We start from the raw sequence: 11,233 nt of genomic DNA, 5'->3' as shown, positions 1-11,233 counted from the left end.
GCAAAGTTACACTACAAGCCATTTATCTTATTTATTGAAATATTTAAGTCTTTTATAATTATTATAATTATTATTATTATTAATATTATTATTATATTTTTTATATTATTTTTATTATTAAACAAACAAAAAAGGACATAAAAATTAAATTTTCAGAAGAAAATTTTACTTTTTACCTTTTCAAAATAAGAACTACACAATTTTTATAAAAAGAAATTATACATTTAGATTATTAACAAATACCTAAAGACACTCGCTAACATTTTTCTTACCATAATTTATATGACAATTTTGCACACAACAAAAAAAAATTATGAAATTCTTGTTATTTTTAAATGTTTCCTCAAAAAATATTAAATTGTTGGTCAACTACCACATCATATATATACATGTTCCTAAAAAACACAGCTGTATTATTATAACAGAATGTTGAACACAATAATATATATCATTAACCACTCAAATACATGACATTAGTCATTTTATGATATTTTTTTAACCACTAAATCACATTACTTTAAAGTGATCAATATCTTGCATTTTAGAGGTTAATGATTTATATTTTAATACTTATTAAAGTATACAAAATAATTAATGACATAAATTTATATGTGTCACAAAAAGATATTTTAATAATAAATAAATAAATAATAATATTATTCATTGTATTTATACACCGTATTTATACAGTAAACAATACATGTAGATTAAGTATTGTTTGGTGAAAATGAGAAGGACCACAAAATTACAATTGAGGGATAAGTATTAAGAACTCAATTAGTTCATTTCAAACTCCCTTTCTTATATTAATTATTGTTTTGGATTATTTTAGGTTTATTTTAAGTTTCATAGTTAGAGAAGAAAAAAAGTTAACTTTTACATATCGGAAATTAATATTCAAATTAATATTAGTTATTATTTTGTTTAAATTATTCTTAAATTTTTATTATAGTAAAATAAATAAGTGAATCGATTAAATAAATAAATATTTTTATAAATAATAAAGTGAAATTTGTTGATATATATATATATATATATATATATATATATATATTATGCCAAAGATATTATTAATAAAAATAAAGTAAAAGAGGGCGGCGGAAAACAAATTAAACTCAACCCATGTAAGAAATATATAATGAAAAAGATGATTTTTATTCTTAAAAAATTCATATGCAATAAAAAGGAGGAATAATTTACATGACAAAAAATACTAAAATTGATCATTAAGTTGTAAGAATTTTTGTCTCTAAAAATATGCAAATAATGATACCTTAATTGAGGAACAAGATGAATAAACCAATATTTTAAAGTGTCTAGTTGAGAATTATCTCAATTGTTAATGACGAACATAGATTTCGCAAATAAAACATTGTGAGTATAAAGAGGCATTGTGAAACTTTCAAAACAAAGCAACATTACAATCTCTAAAAATAATACCTACGAGTAGAAGATCTAGGGTTATTTAGCAACTCCATTTATATTTTAATTAGCGTATGTTTGGAAACAAATTCAAGCTACCTCCGAAATTTGACTGTATTTCACAATAGAAATGCAGAAACTATACAAACTACAACATAAAACAAAAACAAAAAACACATCTATATTTTTGACCACCACTAAAGCAAACATATGATTACTCATTTTATCATGTACAAGAAACTGTCAGATGACCATTTCATGTGACAATTAAAATAAATGAAGTAGTATGAAATATCATTTAGTATTAATTGATCACCATCTCTCTCAAACGGGAATTGAGGAAAAAGTCATGAATCACAATATAAACTAGTTCCCTAAATAATAAATTGTATAGGAACGATACAAAATATTTGATTTATCTCATTATAATTATCACATTGTGTTATGTATAGTTCATAAGAAAATATATATATTTGTGTTAGTTTTAACGATAAAATTAATTTCGTTTAATTTTAAAGTTCTAGCTCAACTGATACTATGTGGGTTAATTATAATAGAGTTTATTATCTCTTTCAAGATAACATAAAAAATAAAAAATTTATTTTGTTTACTTAAATACAGTTGTTGATAACATGAGGTATTAAGTGTATTATATCAATAAAAAAATCCTTTAAAGTTTTTTTATTGATATAATAAAAAGAAAAATAATACCAGACAAAATGAGATTCTTGTTATTATTAATATTAGAGAGAGAGAGTAGTAATAAATATTTAGTTTAATTAATGTAAGAAGTCAAAATAATTAATTTTCTGAATGTGCACATGTGAATTTGTCAAAGACGTTTTATATATATATATACTAGTATATGGTATAGTTACATACATACGACTATACATTTTTCCGTTTAATCAAAGCATTAATTCACAAGCACCGTATATATATATATTATACACATATAACAATACTATTATAACTTAATGTTGACGACGGTAGAGCAAACTTGGTTAGCGGTGAAACCCATATTTGCTAAGCTATGCATAGCTCCACGCAAGAACAAGGTCAACAACGTTTCATCCGAAACAAACATATTGAAAGAAACATCTCATGATTTTTGCAATTATTTAGAGTCCTTTGAGTTGTTAGTGGATTTAGGACTTCCATGTCACGAATTTGTAGAAGAAAAATTGTGTTGGCTAAGGTCACAAATCATAGGTAACGATGTAGAATTCAACTCTCCTTTTGGTAGACGAAAACTTGTCTATGCTGACTACACGGCTTCCGGTCGCAGCCTTCATTACATCGAAAACTTTATCACCAATCATCTGCTTCCTTTCTACGGTATTCACATATTAATATACTCCTATAAAACATCAGTTTCTTTTTAATGTTTATAAAGTTTTTTTTTATTGAAAAGCCAAATAATCATTCAAACCCAAAAAACCAAATAATTGTTTTTAAAATTAATTACACATGTGAAAGAAACCATTAAATTTTATTATTTTTTATAAGGTTATTCATTGTTCTATAGTATTAACTATTTATTTTCACATTTCATTTATTTTTTATCTCTAATAATTATTTAGAGATAATTTTGATGGAAAAAACTAATTAATAAATTTAAAAAACGACAAATAAAGATGAACACGATATTATTAAAAATACGACACTTAAATAAAACGGACGGTGTCCTTTAATAATAATAATTATATTAATATAATATTATTTATGTGTGTAAGTCTAACACATAATTAACCACAAAATTATAGGTAATACTCATACTTGTGACAGTTATGTGGGAGGCAGAACAACAAAAATGTTACATGAAGCAAGTGAGTATATTAAGAAATGCTTAGGTGGTGGTGAAGACGATGCAATTATCTTTTGTGGCTCAGGCACAACGGCAGCCATCAAGAGGCTTCAAGAAGTAATAGGAATTGCAGTGCCTTCTATTTTAAGGGAAAGAAAAGATGGGTTGTTTTTGTAGGACCACATGAGCACCATTCCAATCTTCTTTCTTGGAGGCAGAGTTTGGCTGAGGTAGTAGAGATTGGCTTAGATGATAAAGGGTTGCTTGATATGGAAGCTCTAAAGCTACAACTTGAGTTTTATAAAGATACCAATCGACCAATGTTGGGATCTTTCTCAGCTTGTAGTAATGTCACTGGTATCTATTCAGATACAAGAGCAATTGCTAGACTTCTTCACCAATATAAAGGTTTTGCATGCTTTGATTTCGCAGCAAGGTATGCATAGTTAGTTAGAAGGTAAATCCTAGATTAACTTTGAAAATTTGGGGTAAGTTTATCCACAATAATCAAAATCAAACAAATATCCTCACCTAATTAGAATTGTTAATTAGGGCATGTTACTACTACAAAAAGTTAAAATTGTGTTAGAAATAAATAGATAAATTATATGATAACAATCTCTAATTATGTCACTTAATTTAGCAAATAATAAATTAGTAAGGCTTCTGCCGTTTCAAAATGAGGCTCATTTTAGAAAGAAAAAAAATTAGTTTTATATTTTCAAGATAAATTTTTATTTATTTTATTTTACCACTCAATTATTACTATTTACATTACTTCCAAATCATTAATTCTACTTGTCTACTTGACATATATTATAATGTAAAAAATGATTTAATAAAATAATAATTATTTTTCTTCTAATTATTATATTTCTTAACATGTATGTAAAAAATTTAAATGACATTTATTTTAAAAAATTATATATTTTATTTTTTTTTATCTCTAATTTGATAGTTTTTTTAACAGCCATTAATAGTAATTAATACATATCATTAATATTGAAAGTGGAAATCAAACCATAAATCTCCCTTATAGCAATGTTAACTCCCCTTCCTCCCCCACATCAACCAATCCAACCTAATATCATCTTATTTATTTATTTTTTTAATTTTGATAGTTAGTTCTGATTTTTCTAATTCATATAGTGTAAGTAGGTATGTTATAGTACAAATGACTTTATTAATTTATTTGTTAGTGGTCCGCACGTGGAGATTGATATGAAATCAAGGGAGATCGATGAATATGATGCTGTATTTATAAGTCCACATAAATTTCTTGGTGGTCCTGACTCTCCGGGAGTACTTTTGATGAATAAAATCTTATATCGGTTGAAATCTTCTCCTCCATCTACTTGTGGAGGTGGGACTGTCACTTATGTCAACGATTTTAATGAAAAGGTATACAACACATCTTTACTTTTTTAGAAATTTATAAATGTATTTGAATAAGTGCTCTTAAGATTAATAATGCATATATGATTAATAAGAATTTTGATAATTGTCATAAATACTTAACAACATACATAAATGTTTAGAAAGATATAAGCTAACTAGCATTAAATGACCCCGGTAACCTTATACACTGTGTCATTGATCACATCAGAGTTCTTCTAGAATTTTATGTCTTTTGATTTACAACAATTAATAAAATAGTATATTTTAATTAAGTTTTTTACTAGTTAAAGTTATTTTAAGTTTTATTTTAGTCTCATATGTATTATTAAAAGTTTCATTTTAGTATCACATGTTCTAAATGTTACATTTATTCAAACAAACTTATTTCTTTTGATCAATAATGAGAGGATGAATACAATCCAGAGAATAATAATTTGACATTTTTTGACAAGTGAATAATAATATAACTTTTTTTTTTTTACTCAGCAATAATAATATAACTTGTTTTCTATAAAAACCAGCCAATCGAAAATATCTATGAAATGCATCTCAGATAATACTCAAATAGATATATTTTTTTAGTAGTAAAATTATATATACTGTATTCCATATGTATATTTTATTAAAAGTGAAAATTTTACTGAAGAGATCAAATTGATGCAACGTTAAAAATACGTGCAAAAAGAATGTGCGATCAAATTAAATTATAAAACAGACGAGAAGATATATGTAAAAAAGACATAAATAATCAAGTATAATATTATATATATATATATATTAAAATACATGAGTTGAAATAGGCGCCGATATACATTTCGTATGTGTTTGGGTTATTGTCACGTTAAAAGTCCATCATATATATCTGTCAGAAAAAGTCAACCATATACAATGAAAAAGAATCAAGAAAGTCATTATAATAAGAAAAGATGAAGTGATAACAAAAACTATATGATTGAGAAGAAACTATAATTATTATTAGTTTTTTTTTGCTTAAATGAAAATCAATAGTTTAATTTCCAAAATAGTCCGTATGTTGTTGTATTAAAGAAAGTTGTGTATGGAAGCTTTTTTTGGGTTACAAGTTGTGTATTGAAGGTTTAATTTGTATAAAAAGATATTTGAAGAATGATTCATCTTATTCCAACACATGCTTTAAAAAAAAGGAAATCGCATTGACATTGATGTATATTTAAATAACATTCGCATGATTAGATATTTTAGTTATTTAAATTAGTTAGTTAATTATATTAGTTTGTTGGTTAATTATTCAATTGATTATATAAGTATATTAGTTTTTAGGAAATCGCATTGACATTGATGTATCTTTACTTTTTTATTTTATTTTTTATATTTAGCTATTAATTATGATGTTAACTATTCTGATATTTTCTTTCTAAAAATTATTGAATTTTTTTATATAAATTTAATTGATTTATCTTTTCATTTTCATTTGATTCTTTAAATTTTAGGATTTAGGGTTCAGAGGAGATATTAAACATATTAGTTTGTTAATTATATAAATTAATTATAATAATTAATAGTTAGTTAGTTAATATAATCAATTATATTAATTAGTTGTTACTAATTGTCTATGTAGATTATATATATATAGTTGAACAATTATTTCATTATTCAATACAAATTTCTTTACTTTTATCTTATTTTATGATTTCTATCTACTTTTATCTTATTTTACGATTTCTATCTACAATTACAATATGTTATCAGAGTAATTTAACATATTATTTTTCAATTTTTTCTTGTGAAAATTTTCCTCAAAGCTTCATTGAATCATTTATATGTTTCTAATTTCTCTTAAATTCCAGAAATTTCTTATAAAAAGTTATAGATGAATCATTATTTATTTTTTCAACTTAATAGAAGACCTCTGTCACATACAAAAATAGACTCACAACCATGAATAATTGTACAACAAATTCACTGTATAAATGCAATACTCAAAATCTCTAGAAATGCATATTCCATTTTATTCAATAAATTTTGATGAAAAACACCTCACTAAAAAATTAATTAAAAATTATATATATTCGTTCATAATTATTCAAAAATTAAATAAAAATAAAATATATTCGTTTCATAATTATTGAATATTATAATCACTTGTTATTTTCCGTCCCAATTTCCTTATATAAATCAAAGTTAAAATTTATCAAATTTTGGTGTTAAATGGAAGGATACAATATACTTGGAGGACATAGAGGAAAGGGAAAAGGGGGGTACACCTCCAATAATTCAAATAGTAAGAACAGCATTAGCATTTTGGGTGAAAGAGTACATCAATTATGAAGAAATTGAAAAACGGGAAAATTTCTACATCAACAAGGCACTAAAGAGGTTCATACCCAACCCAAACATCGAGATTCTAGGGAACTTGGGGACAAAAAGACAAGCTATATTGTCATTTGTCATTTATTCTATCACTAATATTAGGAGTGAACTTAATAATAGGGACAAAAGAGGTAAGATACTTAATGGCTCTTTTGTTGCAACATTGCTAAATGATCTATTTGGCATCCAAGCTCGTGGTGGGTGTGCATGTGCTGGACCTTATGGCCACTATTTGCTCAACATCAATAAAGCTCAATCGCTTGCCGTTAGAGCAGCAATCCAAGAGGTAATGTTTCCAACATTTTAAGTTTTAAATTTTAAGCTTAAAAATTGTATTCTTGGGTCCTTATTTTGTTTTACATTAATTTTTTGTTTATATTTTTAAAATTAAATTTTTAGTTATCTTATTTTACAAAATATGAGATATTTTATGTGTCGTTTTTTTTTTAATTTACGATAGTTATGTGGGTCATGTGACACAAATTAATTAGATAAAATAAATTAATATAATTTGTCAATGTTGATGTCATTATATATTTTTTAATTAAATTATTTAAATATAATATGTCAACATATATTCATTAACAAGTGAACAAACTTCAATTACATTAATTCATTTTTGTCCAATCAATTCAATTGAACTATGTGACAATCATGTCAATAATAATGATGCCACACCACACTTTCTTTGTAAAATAGAAAATAAAAAATTCAATTTTTAAAATGAAAGAATAAAAAATTAATTTTGAACAAAATAAGAAAAAATACTTTTAAACCTAAATTTTAATATTGAAACCTATTACTAAAAAATGCTGGACTATCATGTTTCTCTTTTTAATAACTTAATTTAAAAAAAAAAATTACCAAACTATTCACTTTTAAAAACTATATACTAAACTATCATTTTTTGGTTTAGTTACTAGTCCGTCTTTGCTAATGACAATTTTTTTAAGGAAACTTAAACAAAAAATTAAATTCAAGAAATCTCTTTTTCAAAATTTCTTTAATTAAATTAAAAAAAAAACAATATCTTAAAAAAGAGTAATTTAATATATAATTTTTAAAAAATGAGTAGTTTAGTAATTTTTTCAAAATTGGACTATTAAAAAAAAATACAGATTATCATTAAAAATTAGAAGAAAAAAATATGAAGTTCCGCATTTAATCTCGTCTTTAATTGTTAAATATGTAAAAATTGAAGACCTTATTCATTTTTTCCCTAATTTCAGTCTACAATTCAATATTTTTTTTTTTATATATATATTTTAGCCATGTTAACAAACATTCTTTAATTTATTTGGATAGGGTTATGTTGGTGTAAAACCCGGATGGACCCGAGTTAGTTTTCCTTATTACATGGACGAAGAGGAATTTGAGTTCATTTTAACTGCCATAGAGTTTATAGCTATCTATGGTCAAAGATTTCTTCCCCTCTACAACTTCGATTTAGAAAATGGCAGCTGGAGAATAAAGAAACATAAACTTGAGACACTAACCAAAGAACATAGATGTTTGAACATTGATAATTTCAAAGAAGGTAGTGACTATATTGCTGGAATTAAACAAGTTGGGATGTTGAGAAATAAATCATTATTGACAGCTAAATGTATCGCTAGTCGTCTCTCCAAATTTCCTTCTCAAAGCATACTTGATCAACACGTGGATCCTCGTATCCTCCATTTTTTAGTTTAGGTATAGTGATTATAATACTAATTATAATACCAATTATTTATAAAATAAAATAGAATGCTTATTATGGGGAAACATATAAGCTAATAATGTACATCTTGTATGTCGAACACGTTTTTACTAGCAACATTGCTGCTAAATTAAATAGTTGTCAATACCACTTATTATTTAAATAATTTATTTAAACCATCAATAAAATAAGATGTAATAGTGGGATACAGTTATTTTGTTTGCGACAACCATTACTTAATGCACAATTTTGTGTGTGTGTGTGTGTAATATATGTGAGTGTCTGTATACTGCGATAGAGTTGACAAACAGAACTGCTCCACTTATTTTACTTTAACCAACGTTATCTCAAGTTCTGTGGATTCAGTAGTTGCTCCATGTCAAATTAAACTTGTGGGTGTGACTTTTTATAGGTCAAGTGCCTAAATTAAGATATTAAATGGAATTATTTTATTTTAAGATCATCATGAAAGATACCCTTCATAAATTATATTTATAAACTTATATGGGAAATAAAAAAATATCTTAAATTTTTGTTTTTTTATTTTAAATAATATATATTGTGAAAACTATAACAGTAAAAAGAAGTTTCTTTTATCCATAAATACACTAAAATGATAATTAGAAGGATATTTAATATGTTGAGATTCATTATCAAATTTAGAATATATCTTCTTATTTATGTTTATTATATGTAAGTTTCTATTAAATCTTTTAAAATAAAAAATAATGTTACTTTTATGGTTTATAATATTTTGAAAAGAAAAAAGAATGAATGTGTTTTACCGTAGCAATACAAGTTATCACAAAGTGTCAATTTGTAAGTTTTTTAAGGATATAATTTATGTGTTTGGTACTAGACGAAGGAAGAAGAGGAAATATTTTAGAAAAATTATGTTTAATTCTTCTTTTTAGGAAGATAATTGAGGGAGGTAAAGTTTATTTAAAGTTTTTTTTTTTTAATTTTTAAAGAGAGGACTAATTTCATATAACTAAAAAATTATTTAAAATTCATCAGAATATTTGAATAACAAATAAAACTATTTAAAGAATTTACAATATCTTGAATCTAACACAACTATTAAAATTTCTCATCCCTCATCTTTTAAATTAAAATATCTCTACTTTTTGCATCTCCTTTTCATACAAATTCCTCATCTCTGGTTGAACTAAACACACTTTAAAAGTCACTTTTAACATATTTTTTCATTGTATATTTTATTTTTGATTTTTTTTCAATAACAGTAAAACTCTTTGGTGAAAGTAAATTATAAGCTAGCTGATAGCTGATAACTGAAAAAACAACTAATAATTGAAAAGTTAACTGATAATTTATAACTTATATCCGAAAAGCTAATTAATTAAGATAACAATGTTTAATAAATTTAGCTTTTGTAATCATAAAATGACATAAAAGTACATATTTATTTATTAATAAAAAAGTACAGGGTTTTTTTCAATAAAAAAGTACACGATTATTTAATTTTAAATCTATTTATTAAATGTATAAAAATAAAAAATAAAAAAATGACAATACATGCCTTCATCAATTTTATGTTATTTGGTTGAGATTCTTGTAATTAGAGGTGAAAATATGTCATACCAGGTTTTGAAAAATATGAGTATGACCTACGATTAAACAGGTCAGCATATAAGACTTAATAAATTTTTTTTTATAAGTCTAAACTTGATTTATTTAAATTAATAGCTTTTAAAAAAGTCTGAACCTAACTTTTTTATTAAATAAGTCAGACCATACCATAAATAGGTCAGACCATTGACAAGCAACCTAACCGACTCCCATTCTTACTTGCAATGTATAAAAATTAAATTTTTTTGTTGTGAATTTTTTGACAAATAATGAAAGAATTAATGTTATATGTAGAAGTAATAGCACCACCATGTAGAAAAAAAACAACAACATAAGTAATATCACTAAGAAGAAGATACGAAAAAGAGTGAATTGGTGGGGCGGTTACGTTTTATATAAAGATAAAAAAAAAAAAAAAACAATAAGATTATGAATAGAAAAAAATGTACAAAATTATAAGCTCAAACGCTATTTGAAATAGTGTATCAGAGTAAGCTTTAATCTGATACAGAAAAACTTTTTTTTTACCAAACTTATCTTATTTAGACATCGTTTGGTAACGTCGATAAGCTAATTTATAGCTTATTAAACTGACTAATAAACTAACTAATAAGGTTGTTAGATTAAAGCCCTTTTTGGTAACATTAAGCTATAAGTCTGATGATAGCTAAAAAGTTAGTTGATAAATGAAAAACTAACTGATAATTTGTAGCTGAAAAATTAATTGATTAAAATAATAGTGTTTGGTAAATTTAGTTTTTGTAATTGTAAAATAACATAAAAGTACATAGTTATTTTTTATAAAGAAAAAGTATATAATTATTTAATTTTAAATATATTTTTTAAATGTATAATAAAATAAAATAAAAAATGGCGATGCACACCTTCATCAATTGTGACGTAGAAATAATAGCACTATTTGCATGGGGAAAACAGAAGTAATAACACTAAGAAGAAGATAGGAAAGA

The 11,233-nt window shown here is 24.4% G+C and overlaps 1 pseudogene; it reads left to right on the top strand.

Annotated features, from left to right (window-relative positions):
- The first annotated feature begins 2,318 nt into the window (after nt 1-2,318).
- On the top strand, nt 2,319-9,044 carry LOC101493229 (uncharacterized; annotated as a pseudogene).
- Nucleotides 9,045-11,233: the final 2,189 nt, after the last annotated feature.

This window comes from Cicer arietinum, chromosome 6 (genome assembly GCF_000331145.2).
Source record: "Cicer arietinum cultivar CDC Frontier isolate Library 1 chromosome 6, Cicar.CDCFrontier_v2.0, whole genome shotgun sequence".
Lineage (NCBI taxonomy): Eukaryota > Viridiplantae > Streptophyta > Magnoliopsida > Fabales > Fabaceae > Cicer > Cicer arietinum.
The sequence above is the reverse complement of the archived record's forward strand: the minus strand, read 5'-3'. Positions and strand labels throughout refer to the sequence as shown.